The 19,511-nt window shown below is 47.8% G+C and overlaps 1 pseudogene; it reads left to right on the forward strand.

The window, feature by feature from the left end:
• The first annotated feature begins 9,410 nt into the window (after positions 1-9,410).
• LOC121838237 lies at positions 9,411-19,193 on the forward strand (annotated as a pseudogene).
• The last annotated feature ends 318 nt before the right edge of the window (positions 19,194-19,511 follow it).

Raw genomic sequence — 19,511 nt, forward strand, 5'->3', positions numbered from 1 at the left:
CACCTTTATTACTATTGTGAAAGTGTAATCGCTTTAGTTACAGCATTTTTCTTTTACCACTGAACGATGTTAAATTTCGCTATATTCCAGGACCAAACCTCTGTTCCATGGCAGGTATGTAGAAACGACCGACGATTTTAGGCAAAATAACGATCGAAAGGAATGTAGAGTGCGTTAAAAGTCCGCCAGCATTCCGTTGGTGCTTATATATTGCTAATATGCCTGTCCTCTCACTATAAGAAAATGACCACGTCGTGCATCTTTACGAGTGGCTGAAAAAACGTTCGGAACGTAAAGAATAAAGTACGTGGGCTACGAAAGGTGTGTTTTCTTATTATTTCCTATGTCGGGCAGTTTCTATCGCGCACCCGTTCTCTGACTTCCCCCTATTTTCAAAGATTTGGAGCGCGCTGGTGATGATTTGAGCACAGAACAAGCATCTTCGCACATATTCATGAGCAGGAAGAATAAAGCAGTACTTATTTATTGCAAATCGGAGTATATTACGTGACTTTCAATTTATTCTGATTGTCTGCAAGCACAAGGAGTTACTTATTATCCAGTGTTGCTGCGTAGTTCTTGTCGTCTCTCTTGGTTTTCCACATGTCCTTCGTTCGTTTGGCACGTATATCCCCCATGATGAAAAGCGCCGACGCCGTGTTCGCGCTAACAGTGTCCGACAGTGCACATAAATACATGTACCAAACAGTTTTAGCACCGTTTTTCATGCCACGATTTTAAAATAAAAAAGCCGTAACTGACCAATTATTTCACCTGCGTGACTGGGAAATCTTCTAATGTGCCTAGTAGGTATGAATTGTTCGTAATATTTGCTCTTATAATCGAGCGCAGAGAGGAAATGTACCCGCTTTTTTCCATAGGAATACATTACCGGAAGTCAATTTCGGACTGCTTGCTGTCTGCTTCAATTTGCAACAGCACACTAGCGCCAGCTGAGCCCCTAGCGTACATTATAATAACTCTATGGGCAGCACAGCTCTGAGCTAGAGTTCAGACGTCATGTTCTTCCTAGAAGTGGCGCGAGGCACGTGTCTCGAGCGTTTTCACAACAATGAATAGCGCCACTTCTCCCAGGACCTGTAGTTAGTGTGATTCTGATCCAACAGATGGTGGTGGGATCGCCTCCCAGGCCTGTATATCAATGCGAGAAATCGTGTGTGATGGCGCTTCCATACAGTGGGGTATTTTTCTATATCCTGAATTTGGCATTTTTGATCCTTCGCTTGTTTTTCTCTGCGCGAGCTTTCTTTGGAACGCGCACGGCTGCTCCAGTTCTCGTGCAAGGGGATCAGTTGTTTACGTTCCGGGCTCACGTCCCCAGCAAATGTGGTCAGAACGAAACGCGAAAATCGTCCTCAGCCAAATGGCGAGACACATTCACAACAAAAAAAAAAAAAACAACCGGCGTGTTGAAAAATATAAAATCATTTGTGCCCCGTTAGTACCCCGCGAGGATATCGGAGGCCAATATTTAAGTGTGATCAGAGTTACATGACGGGCCGGCACTTTTGTCGTGCATGTGTTTGTCGCTTTGTGGATTTCCAGGAAAACGTGATGACGTGAAGGACTTGGGTTTCTAAATTCTAGCTTGAGGAATTAAATACCTAAAAAATCAAAACAAACGAACCGTTCTTTTGGCGGTCAGGTGTCTCATTTAGGTAGCTGGGCGTTTATTTTGACCAAAATCACGATAGTGGAAAACACGAAAAATGACACTCAGGTTGAGATATTCAGTTTGGTAAACCCAAAGAAGGACTGGTGCGGAGTCGTAATAAAGAAATGCCAATGTTAAGAGTTAACTCGCTGCAATAAATGATAAGAATTAATTTTAATACGAGTTCAGTGATAAGTGCCATGACTGGCCAGGCAAAGATTCTAGATCTGTGGATCAGTGGCGTAGCCAGGAATTTCTTTCGGAGGGGTGGGGGAGGTAGGGTGGGCTGAGGCGGCTGGGATGTCGTCTCCGACGAGGGGTGCGGAAAGGGGAAAGGGGGGGGGGGGGGTCAAAATGCATGTGTATATTATAGGGTCGGCTGAATTTCGGGGGGGGGGGGGGGGGGGGGCTGGAGCCCTATAAGCCACCCCCCTGGATACGCCCCTACTGTGGATAGTTTTTGCACAGAGTTTAAGCAATATATCAGTCTTCATTTGGTGATTTATGCGCGCAAGTAGTGGTGTCACCAAAACCGGCCTGGTCCCGCCGGGCCTCGCGTATTGTAAAAGTCGCCCCGTCGGCTGCCTGCGGGGCCATGTGGTCACCGCGGGTGGTGTGACACTCCCTGGTTGGCGCTAGTTAGCACCTCGCCGGTCCCGACTGGGACCCAAACTTGACTTGTTTATGGCCTCTTCGACTCTCGTTTGGGGGACGCGTTTGCCCGATGCTTGGGCGCGGTACCACTTCGTGGAATTCGGAAATGAGTTTGCCAGATGCCCCAGTTGAGCGTTTTTGGTATTGACTTTGTTTGGAGCTGGGGGCAACGAGTGTCTTTGCCGCTGTAACGGTCTTTTTTTGTGTGTGTGTGTATTGCGATTGTAGGGGAGCGGGTGTGTTTTGTTTACTTTATTAGGAAAGAGCGCCGTTCGGTTGAAACTGGGAAACGGCGCGGCAGTCGACTTGGGAGGTTTGAGAGCGCAACCCGCTCATCCTGTCGGCTCCGGGCGTAGCCTCGGGCACCGCGGTAAAGGGGCAGACCCGTCTGGACACTGAACGTCAGCTACTTCTGTGATCCTACTTTGTGCGGACTTCCTCTGCCGGACTGCCCCAGTGCGTCGACCGTCCGTGACGCGACAGCGACTAAATCCAACGACCACCGCCTCTGGCGCACCGCGGCCACGTCGAGAGGGAATCAACCGCAAGCGACAGACTTCAGGTGCTCCCACGCCTCTGCGAGCCTCGTCGTGCCGGACTGCGCCCAAGTGCGGTATCGTTCTTATTCCTCTTGTTATGTATACTCTTTCTTGCCAATAGCTATTAAGTTTTTCTTGTATGCTTCCGCCTGATTGAGACTGTGTCTGTATGATCCTTTCACTTTTGTCTCCATCTTATTAAATGTTTCTACCGCTCTGTTCGTCACGTGCCTTGTCTTTGTCCCCCCGTCCCTGGAGCCCACGTACTGTGGGATAGCGGGCGTCCGAACCCCCGTTGCGGTCTGCAGCGAGTGCGCTTCCCCTCTCGCTCCGCACCGGACCGTGACCAGTGGTGTACAGAAACTAAAAAGATGCAAACGGGTAGAGTTTTACGTTGTATAAAATATAGTGGAAGCACGCACATGGTACTCTCATTAGGACTGAAACAGCGCTACATTTTACACTAGCGTTTATTGTATCGAAAGTTAAGGGTGCATCGAAAGCTAAAGCTTGTAGACATATACTGCCCAGGCAGTTATGTTTGAACGTTCATTGTACTTTATTACTCTCAGATTAGGTATAAGTTGTCTCCTGACTGCTTACAGCAGAAAGAAGGAAACATTCTAACTCTGGGTTGATAGAAAAACTCCACATGTTGACAGCTACCAATCATGTCGGCGCCGATTATGAGTATTCACTGCATGCCAACGGTCGCTTGCTTAGGGCGAGTTTTTCCCACGTGACTTCATACAATCGCAATTGTTCTTGAAAAACAACATTGTTTCCTCACGCAGGCGGGCACCTGTTAAGTTTAGAATATTTTGAATTTACTGTAGCACACGTGGCAAGTAACATAGGCTTTTTTTTTCTTTTTTTAACAATCCGCGAAATAGAATGCTCCTTGGTTACCTTGGTCTCTAATGGATAATCAAAAGTTATAAGTGATTTTCTGAAAATTTCAAAGGGAGCATGGAGCCCACTTTAGCCCGTTTTCGTTTTCTAGTGCCATAGAGCCCATGTGTTCGAAAACTCCGTCGGCCGCCATTTTCCCATTGAAAGTTTCAAAAAATCACTTATAACTTTTGATTACGTTATCGGATCGGGCTGAAACTTTGGCATCTGGTTGCGACCTCTATCTCTGCCTTTGGGCGGAGAATGAGCGTTCGGCGATGCCTAGTTTATTTTTGCGGTAAAAAAGACCGTGTAAATTTTCTTTTGTGACACTCTGTACATCACATTTGGTTTTATCGTGCGAGCGAAGCGGGACATATAACCGCGAGTATGCTGCCCTGAACTACTCTTCCAGTGAACAAGTGCACCGTTCAAACCATGGAGCTCGCTTTTTTAGCTTTTGGTGCGGTCAAACCTTTTAAAACACAATTATAATCATATATATTATTTTATTTATTTTCATTAGGTGCACCTAAGTTTTTTGTGTGTGTTTTGCGTTCACGTGTTATTTTCTTAGTTACGTAATATTTTTCGAGAAGTCCGACAACAATAGCCTGTTTCATCATAAGTAAGAGCCAAATAATCAAAGATGTAGAAACAAAAAGAGCGGGAACACGCGAGCACATATTAAAAATGCAATGTAACGGTACAGTCAAAATTAGAGAGTTTTATAAGATCGTTTCGATACCTCCGATAGCCCCGATAACGATACTATGCATGCGCAAGGGAGGCGGTGGCGGAGTATCGGGTATCGTTATCGGAGTCACGGGAACGATTTACTAAAACTCTCTAGTAGTCGTTAGTTTCTTAGAGAGCAGGAGTTTCGTAGGACGACATTGGTACACATTGTAGATTATAGAAAGTGCAGTACAACTGTTAGCTCGGAGTCTTTAACGTGCATTACGCAGCATTTGTGATACGCGATTGCACGACGGTAGGATGCAGATGGGCGAGAGTGTAGTATCGTGGGTATTACCGCGTGAGCAGAAAGACGACGATACGATACGGACCAGAGAGCAGCACGAGCGGGGACTCTGGAGTATGCTGCGGTACTAGTCTATTCGATATTTTCTGCTTCATTAAAGGGGTCATGAAACGATTTTTCTACTTCTTCCTCCTTAGCTTTAATCCTCAACTCAAATGCGAATTATGAAATCACGTGGTCGTGACATTCCTTCGGCACCGGTGCGATGACCCTTAGCTTCCACCGTGCTTTTTATGCACACCATAGAACTTGTCATTCCCTAGTGACAATAAGTTCCGTCAGGGCACTCATTGGCCACGAACGCGAATCCAAATATTCGTCGACGGATTGATTGTTGACGAGCGCATACGTCCGAGTGACGGAGTTCTCGTGTCCAATGCGTGAGCTGGGCTCTGCTGACGTCAGTTTGGCGCCGGCGACGCGCTTTTGGAACCGCGGATGTATCATAGTGAAAAGGCGGAGAGCTTTCGAAGGCAAGAAGGTACAAAATAGTCCGCTACATTTTCAAATGTTCGTACCGAAAAGCTGGCTTTTGAGTTTCTAGCCTCTTTCTTTTGGCCAACTAAACGATATGCGATTAGTAAAGTCCCAATTTAAAATCATTCATCCGAACCCAAAATTCGTTTCATGGCCCCTTTAAATACGTGAGTTTGCTGTGATGTAGCGTTAGCCTCCATACATAAAATTTGGTGACGAGGCTAAACAGCGGCAAGGAGCATGGCAACGAAAGATAACGGACCAGGACTGGCACTTGGACGTCTGGAGGACTTCGACATATCGAAACCGGAGTCTTGGCCGCAGTACGTTGAGCGACTCGGGTTGTTTCTTTTGGCGAACGGGATCGTGGACCACGTAGTGAAGCGGGCCGTCTTCTGCAACATGCGTGGGCCTTCCACATACGCCTTGCTTCGATCACTCTGCTCTCCGAAAACACCAGGTGACGTACCTTTTGAAGAGCTGTTAGCCATTTTAACCACGCACTTCGCACCAAAAACATCGGTAATTTCTCACCGATTTACGTTCAACAAGCGTTGCCAACGTCAAGGCGAGTCCGTGGCGAACTACATCGCGGAGTTGCGTCGCCTCGCTGAACACTGCGACTATTCATCGTCTTTGGATGAGATGCTCCGAGATCGTTTGGTATGCGGGGTCGGCGAAGAAGCTCTACAGCGCCGTCTTCTCGCCGAACCAGGCCTCACCTTCGCAAAGGCTCAGGACCTTCCGATCGCGGCAGAGTATGCCAAGAAACGTACGCAAGAGATGCTTGACTTCCATAGCCCGGAGCCGGGTGAAGTTTGCTACATCGAAAGCAACGTCTCGCACAAAGCGCCGAACAGCTCATCGACGCAATGCAAGAACCCTGGCAAGGTTAAGACACCTCCAAGCTCAGTTGGCATATATTGGCGCTGCGGTGGTACACACGACGTGAGTAACTGTCGTTTCGCACACGCCGTTTGCCATTTCTGTGGTAAGAAAGGGCACATCGTACGTGCCTGCCGCCAGAAGATAGCCAAGTCCAAAAACAGTTAGATAAAACTGGAGTTAGTTAAAGCTTCCAAGGTGGAGTATCGCCTAAACTTCATTGACCCGGCAGAGACAGTCGAAGTTCAAGTAAATGGAATCCCCATCTGCATGGAAGTAGATTCCGGAGCAGCTTGTTCAGTCATCGATCCGAGGACAATGCGTCGCCTTGGACTAACCAAGAAGAGACTGATGACAACAGAAATCACTCCCAGGACATATTCTCAACGAAAACTGATGGTTCTAGGAAGTGTCAATGTTCCTGTGAAATTCGAAGGAAAGGAGCACACGCTACCACTGTTGGTAGTGAAAGGAAGCGGCGAAAGCCTGTTGGGATGAAACTGGTTTTGAGCTCTGGGAATCAAGATTCAATGAATTCATTAACTATCCGAGTCCCAGCCCCAAATGCAAGGACTGGAGAAGGAATTTTCAAACGTCTTCGAGTCAGGACTTGGCGAAAGCAAAGGACCCGAAGTTCACATCGAGCTCAAGCCAGACTCCAAACCAAAGTACCACAAGCCTCGAGCAGTTCCGTTGGCACTTCAAATAAGAGTGGAAGACGCCATCACACACCTAGTACAAGGAATTATGGTTCCAGTGAGGAATTCTGAATGGGCTACGCCAGTCGTACCTGTGGTGAAGCCAAACGGCAAGATACGACTTTGTGGTGATTATAAATGTACCATCAATCTAGTATTGGAATGGGAAGATTATCCACTGCCAACAGCTGAACAGCTGTTAGGTAAACTGGCAGGTTGCCGGTGGTTTTCCAAGTTGGACCTAGAGTAAGCCTATCAGCAGCTCCCTGTTGATGAACACACGTCTAACCTACTTACACTGAGTACTCACAAAGGACTTTTTAGGGCAACAAGGTTACAATTTGGTGTCGCTACCGCTGTAGCTATTTTTCAACGTCGCATGGAGCAGTTGCTAGCCGGACTAATGGGAGTTTAAGTGTTTCTTGACGATATCCTGATCGGGGGATCCGACTCAAGAGAACATGAATTTCGATTCCGTGCAGTTCTACAAAGAATTCAAGGGGACGGACTACGCTTGAACCAAAAGAAGTGCACTTTTGGAGTGCAAGAAGTGACGTTCCTGGGTTAAAAGATAGACCAAGACGGGGTACACTCAACACAGGACAAGGTGAGAGCAATCCATGATGCACTTGCATCTAAAAGCAAGAAGCAGCTTCAAGCCTTCTTAGGACTCCTGAACTTTTATAACCGCTTCCTGCATGGAGCTCAAGACGTGTGGGAGCCTCTCCACCAACTTTTAAGGGACGGAGTAAGATGGAGTTGGTCATCCAAAGAAGCAAATGCCTTCAACGATGCAAAGGAACTTCTCAAGTCTGACAGTGTTCTTTGCCACTCTGACCTTAACAAACGATTGGTACTGGTTTGTGACGCCAATCCTTACGGAGTAGGGGCTATGCTAAGCAACGCAGATTACGAAGGTCAAGAGCGACCTGTCGCGTGCGGTTCACGTTCGCTGACAACAGCGGAAAGGAACTATTTTTAAACAGATCGAGAAGCGCTAGCTGTAGTTTTCGGACTAAAAACGTTTCATCACTACATCTACGGAAGAAGCATCAAGATTTACACTGACCACAAACCGTTACTTGTTTGTTCGACAACAAGAAACCGATTCCGAAGATGGTATCACCAAGGGTCTTCCGTTGGAGCTTGATGTTAGCAGCTTATCATTACCAGTTATTGTACCGTCCAGGTAAACAAATGGGGAATGTGGATGGTCTCAGCCGACTTCCGCTACCTTCACCCAACTTCGACGTTCCGCAACTGGAAGAAGTTTTTTCTTTTGGAAGGAACTCCAGAAGGCTTGGTGAAAGCCGAAGAAGTGGCGAAAATGACGAGGAAAGATCAGGTTCTTTCAACTGTGATGTACTGGGTTCTCCATGGATGGCCAGAAGAAAAGCCAAAGGACCTTTTCAGTGCATTCTACAGCCGACGAGAAAAGTTGTCGGTATACAGCGGTCGTTTGCTATGGGGACACCGTGTGGTTGTTCCCAAGAAACTTCAAAATAATGTTTTGAACATTCTGCGTGCCTCCAATACCGGTGTTGTGCGCATGAAACGCCTGGCTAGAAGCTACGTCTGGTGGCAAGGACTAGACCAACAGATCGAAGAACGTGTTCAATGCTGCACGACTTGTCAGGAGACGCGAAATGCACCGGTCCGAGCTCCAATTCATCCATGGGAATGGACGGTGAACCCATGGTCCAGACTACACATGGATTTTGCCGGTCCTTTTGAAGGCAAGATATTTTTTGTCGTCGTTGATTCACACTCAAAAAGGGTCGAGGTACGTTTAGTGAAAACGACTTCAGCGGCGGAAGTCATCCGAAGTTTAAGAAAACTGTTTGCGACACATGGAGCGCCGGATGTGCAGGTTTGCGACAACGGAGCTGCCTTCACTTCGGCAGAGTTTCGAGAGTTCGCAGACAGTAACGGCATTCTGCTTTCGTTCGTTTTACTATATCATCCAGCTTCCAACGGCCAAGCTGAAAGGATGGTTCAGGAAACCAAGAAGTCACTGTCACGACTGAAGGAAGGAGACTGGCTCACAAGGATATCAAGATTTTTGATAACTCAACATGTTCTACCTTCCACTACTACTTGGAAAAGCCCAGCCGAGTTAATGATGGAACGTAAGCTACGAGCAGCTTTAGATCTGCTTCATCCATCGTCAGCAAACCGCACGATTGAAAGACAAGAGAAGATGTTCATGGAGCAGAGGAACGAAACGGTCACTTTTCAGAAAGATGCGATGGTCTGAGTAAGGAATCCGCTGTCGCCCCATCCTAAGTGGTTGGCAGGAAAAGTGACTGAAAGTTGTGGACCTCTGTCCTACGAAGTGCTATCGGGAGATGGCCGCAGATTCCGACGACATGTCGATCACCTGCGTCCACGTTGGAAGGACACGACATTGTCCTTGGCGTCCGAATACGATGCAAGTCTCCGGGAGGAAAGGGCAACAGATCGTGAAGACGTCTCGGAGACAACCACGCATGCGGAGTTCGGAACAACAATGCCCCGCACAAGTCAGTCTTCGGATGAGCTTTTGGATGCCGAGTCCTCCGAAACACCGATATGCGAACCGGAAACGCTTCCCCGTCCAACAGCTGACGCTGAAGTGCCAACTGGTCGTCCGACGAGAGTACGTCGAGCACCACGGTACCTCCAAGACTACCAGGCGAATTAAGGCACCTACGGACTGGGTGGTGACGATTCCGGGGGTAAGGGATGTAGTATCGCCGGTATTACCGCGTGAGCAACCAGGACGACGATACGCGAGCCTGCCACGCGGTAATACCCGCGTGGCACGAGCGGGGATTCTGGAGCATGCGGCGCTTCGAGCATATTCTATCTTTTCTGCCTTATTAAAAAGCCTCTGACACGCAAAAATAATTTTTTTTCATGCTAGGCGTTGAAATGGCATGTCAGGACATTACAAAAAAATTGTTTCACTAAAGAGTTGCGTAGTTTTTTTTTATAAAAATAGAAATACGAGGCCCAATTCGAAGTTCCCGCCAGTGTACTGTGACGTAACAGTGTACCGCAAGGTATCGGGGCGGTCAGAAGGGAGGCATCGGCGGAAGTCACGTGAGTTGTATCCCTCCTCGTGGTTACCGCGAGCGCGTATAATATTTTTTAAATACTTTTGTTGTTCTCCGCACCTCCACGAGCGATCCAAGCAGACAAAATTTCCTTTATCTGCTTTTCATCGCTTGGGGATCTGGCGCCGACGTGGCCGCCAGAAACTTACGTTTCGACCTTCTTCAGGTGGTGTGGATGGTGGCTTCTTTTCACGACGCTGCGACGGACGTTGGTGTTGTCACAGATGGCATCGACTTCGATGAGCAAGTTTGCCCGACTTTCCTGCCTCCCTGGGACGACATCGGCCAAGAACATCAAGTTTGCTCGGCTTTCCCGCCCCCCTGGGATAGCCGCCTGCCGCTGGATAAGACAGCGCTACCGTCACTTCTCGGCAATTGCATGGACTGGCAACCATGGGCACTTCGACACGGCATAAACCTGCATAAGCAGCTGCCTCACCTCGCCAATGTAAGATCTGGCGCCGACATGGCCACCAGAAACTTACGTTTCGTCCTTCTTCAGGTTGGTTACTCTTATCTCTCTGTCAATGCCAGAGCGTTCAAAAAGTCGGCGTCAGAACCCACCTCGCCTGTATGCATGATTATGCGTCGGATGACTGTCTTTTTTTTACGCTGTACGCACCTTTTTCGAAACTTGCTGCTTCTTGCCGGTGATATAGAACAAAATCCTGGACCCTTCTCGGAGCAACAAGAACAGCAAATGTTCGAGGTTATTATGGCAATACCAGTGAATCAGCAGAAACAGTCGGAGATTCTTAACGAAATTCAGCTTATTCGGTCTGAACAGCAGATTCTTGAACACAAAGTGGCAGAGCTAACGAACAAGATTAAGCAAGTTGAAGACAACGTTGCGTCTGTCATTCCGTTAAAAGCCGAAGTAGCTCGCCTTGTAAACTGTTCAGGTAAACTTTCTACTGCGCGTACAAATTTGCAGGATTACCAGGATGACCTAGACAATAGGTCGCGAAGAAATAACCTAATCTTTTTCGGTATTGAAGATAATCAAAATGAAACATGGGCGGAGTCCGAGAGTAGAATACTATCTTTTTGCTCTGAAAAACTGCAAGTACCGATAGCATCCGAAGCTATCGAGAGAGCGCATAGATTAGGACGCTACACGGAAGCAAAGAACCGGCCTCTGATAGTAAAGTTTTTGTCATTCAAAGACAAGCAACGTGTACTGTACTTACAGTCACCGCTAGACTAAAGGGGTCCCAGTTTGCAATCAGTGAAGACTATTCGAACAAGGTATGCCTTCAAAGGCAAAAACTCATCCAGTTCGCCCGTCAACGTGGAGAAAATTTCAAATTAAATTTTAATAAGCTTAGTACGAATGAGCAACTTTTCATGCATAATAGCGAAACAGATGCCGTCACTAGATTAGACAGCTAGCAACCACAGAATACAGCGACCCAAAGCAGAGTGTCAGCTTGCAGGGACTTAATATGTATTGTGGTTAATTTTCGAAGTCTAAAAAATAAAACTCTGGAATTCGCTTCACTTTTGGAAACAACAAAGCCTCATATAGTTTTTGGAACTGAGTCTTGGCTGGATAATACCATAGCTGATAGTGAAATTCTCCCTCTAATTACACTACATATCGAAAAGACCGCAGCACACACGGTGGTGGTGTTTTTGTGCTCGTTCACAACAGTCTGAATTGTGTCCCTATCAATGTTGACAGTGAATCATGTGAAACTATTTGGTGTAAAGTGGATGTTGTCGTTACAAGAATGTCCTGTAATGCTATTCAACGGCGCAGTGCACAACCACGCAAGGTGTTTTTTTATGAAAGAGGCGACTACATAACGCTATCCCGTGAACTGGATTCGTTTTTTCCTGAATTCCAATCGCATAGCTCAAACTTGGATATGAATTCTGCCTGGAATTTATTTAAAACGAAGATTTTGTCTTTAACACAGACATACATTCCATCAAGCATCATATCAGGAAAAAGAAGGAACGATAGGCCGTGGATGAATAGGGAAATTCGAACTTTGATAAACCAAAAGAATCGTTTGTTCAGTAGGTATTGTCGTTCACATGAACCTAGATTATATTCCAAAATGAAGGAGTTAGGCAAAATCATAACAAAAGAAATTCGCAAGGCGAAAAATAAATATCTAGACACTCAACCCGCCAAACTGAGAAGAAATCCTAAAGAGGTCTGGAAATACGTCAAAAACAAGAAAGCTCCTCAAGGGCCACCCACACTAGCGAGAAAACGCGCGTGGCACGCCGATCGCGGCAAGTAACAAAATGTCGCCGAAGCACAGTCAGCGCCACGAGCGCGTGCAGAGACACGCCCTTTATCTTCCCGCTTAACCGATTTATCGGCGTGCCGGGCGCGTTTTCTCGCTAGTGTGGGTGGCCCTTAACACCACTATCCCCGATGTCATAGATGGTGTCAATTACGGAACGAACCTAAAGAGCAAAGCTGAAACCTTTAATCTTTATTTTCAGTCAGTTTTCACTCAACCGGTCCACCCGGCAGATAGAATACCGACATCAAACGTCGTTACACAAATGGATAACATCGACTTCTCGGAAAGTGGCATTGTGTCGTTATTGCAAAGGATCAAAATAAGCAGTGCTCCTGGCCCAGATTGTATTTCCAACTTCATTCTGAAAAACTGTGCTGTTTCTATTTCCCCTTATCTAACCGTGTTGTTTAAAAAATCTTTTGAACAGAGCGAACTTCCTCTTGACTGGAAAAGCGCCAACGTGGTTCCAGTACATAAAAGTGAAGATAGAGCCAGCACATGCAACTATAGGCCTGTTTGTTTAACAAGTGTTTCTTGTAAAATGCTAGAGCACATCATTTACTCAAATTTAATCGATCATCTACAAAATAATGCATTCTTTTCTCCTATGCAGCATGGTTTTAGAGCGGGATTTTCTTGTGATACGCAATTAGTAGAATTCACACATGACCTCTCTTTTTCAATTAACAATGGTTTCCAAGTCGATTGTGTCTTTTTGGACTTTCGGAAGGCCTTTGACTCGGTATCTCATACTTTGTTATTACAAAAGATGGCAGCTGTAAACATTTCGGAGTCACTTTTAACCTGGCTTAAGGCTTATCTTGTTGGAAGGAAGCAATGCGTAGTTCTAGACGGTTTGAGGTCGTCAAATGTTAGTGTTTTATCAGGTGTTCCGCAAGGATCGGTGTTGGGCCCCCTTCTTTTTCTGGTGTTCATAAATGATCTTGCTGGTCATCTTTCTAGCCACGTCCGACTGTATGCTGATGACTGTTGTATATACCGTGATATCACGTGTGAGGATGACTCCCAGATACTGCAAGACGATCTCGATTCTGTGATGTCATGGTGTCAAACATGGAATATGGCCTTGAATCTAAACAAATGTAACGTAGTCAGATTTTCTAACAAAAGACAAATTCTGGCCACAGAATATTTCCTTGGTGTCACACGTTTAACGGTTGTACCTGAATATAAATATCTGGGAGTTTTATTTTCTAGTAACTTGTCATGGAATGCTCATGTTGATTATTTGTCATCTAAGGCAAGCCGCACATTAAACTTTCTGAGACGCAATTTTAGTCAGGCACCTACTAACCTTAAAGAAACATTTTACATATCGAATGTACGTCCCATTTTGGAATATGCATGTGCGGCATGGGATTTGCGAACGTATTCAGAAACGGGCAGCTCGGTTTGTCTCCGGCAATTATGATTTCTCTATAGGATCATCTGAAATACGACGCAACCTGGGATGGCCTCTGTTGGAAGACAGGCGAAGGTACCTTAGGCTCACTTTATTTTTTAACATACTAAACGGTAGGACCGGCATCGAGAAAGAACGTTATATTAAGGAGCCCAGTTATGTCTCGCCGCGTACAGATAATCACTTAAAAGTACGAGAATATAGATGCAGAATTAACGTTTTTAAGCACTCGTTTTTTCCACGAACAATACACGAATGGAACAATTTACCAACTGAGGTTATCTCTGCGGCTCCTTCATCTTTTCCTACTGCCCTAAAAAACTTGCTGTTGGAATAATTTTTCACTTTGCTCTTCTAATAGTGCCAGTCACTATACTTTGTTTTCATATATTGTACAAAGTGTTGTATGTTGTATTTTTCTCCTAAGATGTCATATCCACTATTTCTGCATCACAATAGTTCTTGTGTATCTCTATATGTATCGTTTGCTATTGTTTTGTATTGCCTTACCCCCCTACAATAATGCCCAGATTTGGGCGATGTAGGTATTCGAATAAATAAATAAATAAATAATGTTTCTGTAAAAGTAGAAGAAGAGGAGTCAGTGGATTGACGTGATCAACTACAGTGCCTGGAAGGTGCTGTGTGAGGGAGTGTCCCGGTATTTCAGCAACTGAAGAAGAGATCACACTGCATGCATTTCCGAGGGACGACAGGCATCTTAAGCCTGGAGAGTATACAATAGAGAGTTTTAGTAATACGTATAGGGGCAAACGCAAACCCCCTACGTTAGCGTTAACGTTGCGTCGACGGAACGTTACGGAGTGCGTCGAATACGCACTTTTAGTACAGCGGAAGAAGAACGCATACGTTAAGACTTGTAGCGCCATCTAGATGTGCTCCTGTAAACTGCTTCAAACAATCCAAGGCGGGTATTCGGTCAAGCCAATCCAAAGCCCCGATTCTTCTCGCTTTGTTACGGAAGTGCGTGTTTCCGTGTGCCTGTTGTGCACGTGTTTTGTCTTTCTTCTTTTTTTTTTTTTTTTTACCGGCCGCACGGTAAGCACCTTTTTGGGTTCGACGGCGTCGCCAACGTTCTTGGCTATCGACACCCATCTTTGTGGGTGCTCGAAAGGGTTCGTCGCGTTGACTTCTTTGAGGAGGTTGATGTCATCTTCAAAGGTAAAGCGAACCCGTACAATGCGCGTAGCACTTCCGCTGGTTTGCCTCACCGCCGCCATTTTTCAAACTGGACTAGTCTCGCGCTCTCCCGTGCGCGACGAGAGCAACGAGATGGAACGCAGGGGACCGCTACGTACGTTCGCAAAAATCGATAGCGAGCGTACGTACGAAAGGCTCGCCGCATTACGTACGTATGGCGCATGCGCAGTGTGGAGGACGCAACGTTAACGTTAACGTATGGGGTCTGCGTTTGCTCCTATACGTATTACTAAAACTCTCTAATGATTCGACGATAACGGTGTCCGAACCTTCAGCAATGCAACTGCGCGTGTCGTACGCAAGCAATCCTAATTTCTGCGAGCGTTCTAAATTTTTTTTTTTTTCAAGACTTGATAGCTTCTTTTGTGCCCAGTATAGCTCTGTATCATCAGACTGATCGCATGCACTCGTACACTGGCTTGTACTCGCAACGCTTTCATCACTGACCTTACTGACTCTTCGTCCTCAACTTCTACAGCACGCAAACTAACCAACGGTGCAGCGATAAAGAGCTAGTGGAACTGAAACTTCGTTTTCTACAATCGCTCGTACCAAGAGCAGAAAAAAAAAAGTCTTAAGGCCCTGTCACATTGAGGAAACACGGCGGAAACATGAACAAAACATGTTTCTCAACAGTCGGGAAACATGTCGGCTGTCGGCTCTGTTGCCCGACAACCCTGTCACATTGAGGAAACAGCAACACAACATGGACGACAGCGACAATGTTGTCTCGGTGTGACAGCTTTTGGCAACGGAAACCTCGACAACTTGTGTCGGACGACACGTGTTGCCCATTTCGGTGGCTGAGCGAATTTTTTTTCCAGCTACACGGCAACATCTATATTTTTCTGTACAGATAGTCGCACGAGAATACTTCAATAATAACGTCAAGCGTGAAGAGCAATTTCGAACGCGGCTTCTTGCGCGGCGGCAGCTGATCGTCAAAATCATCTGAATCGATGGCACAAAGAAGCACCCTGTCACACTGCGGAAACAGTCGGAGAACTTTGTCCTTCAACACGAGGAAAACATGTTTTCGGGGACCCTGTCACATTGCGGAAACAGCTACAGTCCGGAAACATGTTGCTCTAGTCCGAAAACCATGTTTCCCAACTTGTTCTCCGACACTCGGGGAACATCCTGTCACACCGAGAAAGCGTGTTGGAAGAACACAAATTGCCTCCTCTCCTGCGCGCCGCCTCCCTCTCTCTCTCGCCCTCGTCTGCCCGGCCGGCTCGGCTAAGCTACAAGCGCGAGCTCCGGGCTTTCAGCATCCCTGCCAAGCACGCGCGCTCGTGCAGTGCAAGCACAGTTCTGGGCCAGATGCTCGCGCGGCTGCGTCTGGACCGAAGCTGAAACGAAGTATAGGCGGCCAGGCTCAGATCCGCTGGCTCCGCTCGCCCCTTGAATCTTTGCCATTTTGGATCGCCGTCTCATCGCCGTCGCTCTACCGTAGTCGATTCATCAGCCGCGCGAACCATCTCGTGTTCTCTGGATTTGGCGGTTGCGTTCTGCTACAGGGCTAGACCCTTGCAGGATGGCATACGCGCCGGCCACAGCAGCAGCTTCTGCTTTGGTGCTTCTTTGTGCCATCGATTCAGATGATTCTGACGATCAGCTGCCGCCGCGCAAGAAGCCGCGTTCAAAAGGGCCCTTCACGCTTGACGTCAATTATTGAAGTATTCTCGTGGGACTATCTGTACAGAAAAATATAGATGTTGCCGTGTTGCTAAAAAAAATTCGCTCAGCCACCGAAATGGGCAACACGTGTCGTCCGACACAAGTTGTCGATGTTTCCGTTGCCAAAAGCTGTCACACCGAGACAACACTGTCGCTGTCGTCCATGTTGTGTTGCAGTTTCCTCAATGTGACAGGGTTGTCGGGCAACAGAGCCGACAGCCGACATGTTTCCCGACTGTTGAGAAACATGTTTTGTTCATGTTTCCGCCGTGTTTCCTCAATATGAAAGGGCCTCAAAGCAGAAGCTGCTGCTGTGGCCGGCGCTGTTAAGAATGGAACCTTCGGCGACCTTCTTCCGAGTTTCAACGCTGCGGAAACGAGTCAAGACGAGTCCGGGACCGTCGCCCGCTTGTCGGGGCCTGCGCGAAACGAGTCCCGACGAGTCTGGGACCGTCGCCTGCGTGACGGGGCCTGCGGCAACAAGTCTCAACGCGCCCATGACGTTGGCGGGACGTGTGTGTGTGTGCGTGGTGGTTGGTGCGCTCGGAAAAGGGAGAGAGGCATGGCCTAACTGCGGAGAACTTTGGCTACGTCGCACTGGACGGCGGACTTTTCTGCGTCGCACTTGACGGCGGGTTCCTGCATCGCACTGGCTGCCCTGGCGGAGAGTGAGGGAGAAACGGACCCTATATAAGGCGGAGCGCGAGGCTGCTCCGTTGTTCTCTCGGATTTGACGACTGTATCGCTACCATGTAATTAAACCCTTCGTTACGTTACCAAGTCTCCCACCTCCACTGAACCCCTGGGTTCTTCACTTCGGGGAATGGACGTCGTCTCGAGCCAGGAAGCTTCCGGACGTGCGGCCTAAACCCCGCCTCGAACAACTGGTTGGCAGCAGTTGGGATCGGACCATGCGACATCGTGCTACATCTGTGGGTGAGCGTTTGGACTTTGCTTTGAGATTCGCCAGGCTTCAGATTATGGGTAATTAATTTTGAACTGCTGGGAATCCTTAGTGTTTGACTCGTGCGCTAGGTTTGTGTACAACCTCGCGACAAGTTTTATAGCAAAGCCAAAGCTAAAGAGCAGCGATCATGGATCTAATGAGGTTACTGAGAACAGATTTACTCTGTTTATGTGAAGAATTTGGTGTGGAGGTGGAGCAAAAGATGAAGAAATCTGAGATCAGTAAAGCAATTTCAGAGAGCGCGGAAGCAGAGGATATTAAAATTGCGTGGGAATTACTTCAGAACGCTAAAAGTGAGGCTGCAGCAAAAGAGGAACGAGAACAGGAGCAGGCTGCAGCGAGAGAGGAACGAGAACAGGAGCAGGCTGCAGCAAGAGAGGAACGAGCGCAGGCTGCAGCAAGAGAGGAACGAGCGCAGGCTGCAGCGAGAGAGGAACGAGCGCAGGCTGCAGCGAGAGAGGAACGAGCGCAGGCTGCAGCGGCAGAGGAACGAGCGCTAAAAAGGCTAGAGCTCGAAATTGAACAACAGCGATTAAACTCGCAGAACAGTAGAGTTGGTGCTCCGGTACGAGCAAGTGAGGCCGAGTCGTATCAAATGAAGAAGCTCCTGCAGCCGTTTAAAGTTGGGGAAGACGTGGGCCTATTCTTAGTTAACTTTGAGAGGACATGTGAGAAGTTGAGCTTCGCCCCAGAAACGTGGCCGCAACGGCTTTTGACTTTGTTGCCCTGTGAGGCTGCAGAGGTTGTCGCGCGCCTTAATACTAGAGACGCGGACGACTACGACAAGGTGAAGTCGAGCCTTTTGAAGCGGTATCGCCTTTCTGCCGAGGCGTTCCGTCAAAGGTTTAGAAACGCATCCAAAAAGAGCAGCGAGGGCTACTCGGAATTCGCGTACGGGCTTAAAACCAACTTGATAGAATGGTTGAAGAGCGAGGAAGTGTACGAAAGCCGCGACAAGGTAGTCGAGTGTGTGTGCCTCGAACAGTTCTTTCGTAGCATTCCGCAGTCAGTCAAGCTCTGGGTGCAGGATAGGGTAGGAGTCGACTCTGTGGAAAGGGCCGCTGAGCTAGCCGAAGAGTACGCAACGCGTAGAAAGCTGAGCGGAGAGGAAAGCGAACCCGGCCGGAGCGATCAGCGCAAGCCCTTCCAACAGGGAAACGGCTCGCGAGAAAAAAGGCCCGAGAAGCCAGAAACAGGACAAAAGGTCCCAGAAAAGAGCGGAGATCCCTCGAGCGGAGATCCCTCGAACGGAGACGAGGCACGGAAAAGCCAAAAAGGGCAGTTCGAGGCAAGGAAGCCGTTCCTGTGCTACAACTGTCAGGAGCCGGGACACACAGCGGCCAGGTGTAACAAACCGCGGGTTGTGTTCTCGTACGTGAGCGGTAGTGACAGGGACCTGGAGCTTCTTCGTCCCTATCTTCACGTGCTCCAGGTAAACGGAAAGCTGTGCAGGGTGCTTCGGGACAGTGCAGCGACGATGGACGTTGTTCATCCGTCGTATGTGACGACATCCGACTTTACTGGAAAGGTAGTTTGGATCAAGCAGCTGCTCGAGAAGCACAGTGTCTGTCTGCCTATGGCGAGAGTAAGGATAACTGGCCCGTTCGGAGAGCTAGTGACAGAGGCGGCTGTCTCGCAAACAGTCCCGTTGGAGTATCCCTATTTGTTTTCTAACCGGTCAGATTTCCTGCTGCGCGAAAGGGGTCAACAACTGGGAGGAGGACTAGTTCAGTCGTGTACGAGGTCCAAATCGCGTCAGCTCGCCCCTTTGTTAACGAGTGATCCAGAGCGAAAGGCAGCTGACGGGGAGCAAGCACTCCCAGAGTTGGAGGCAGAGAAACGGGATGAGGGGGTCCGGGGGGAGGCACTCACTTGATCGAATGACGTTTTAGCGAACGCCCACGTTTCATCGAACGACACTTTAGCGAATAGTCGGACGCCGCGAAGCGGCGTTTTCGGGTGGGCCAAGTGAGTTCATATTTTTGTAATGAGTT

This window comes from Ixodes scapularis, unplaced genomic scaffold (genome assembly GCF_016920785.2).
Source record: "Ixodes scapularis isolate PalLabHiFi unplaced genomic scaffold, ASM1692078v2 PGA_scaffold5__190_contigs__length_132052651, whole genome shotgun sequence".
Classification (NCBI taxonomy): domain Eukaryota; kingdom Metazoa; phylum Arthropoda; class Arachnida; order Ixodida; family Ixodidae; genus Ixodes; species Ixodes scapularis.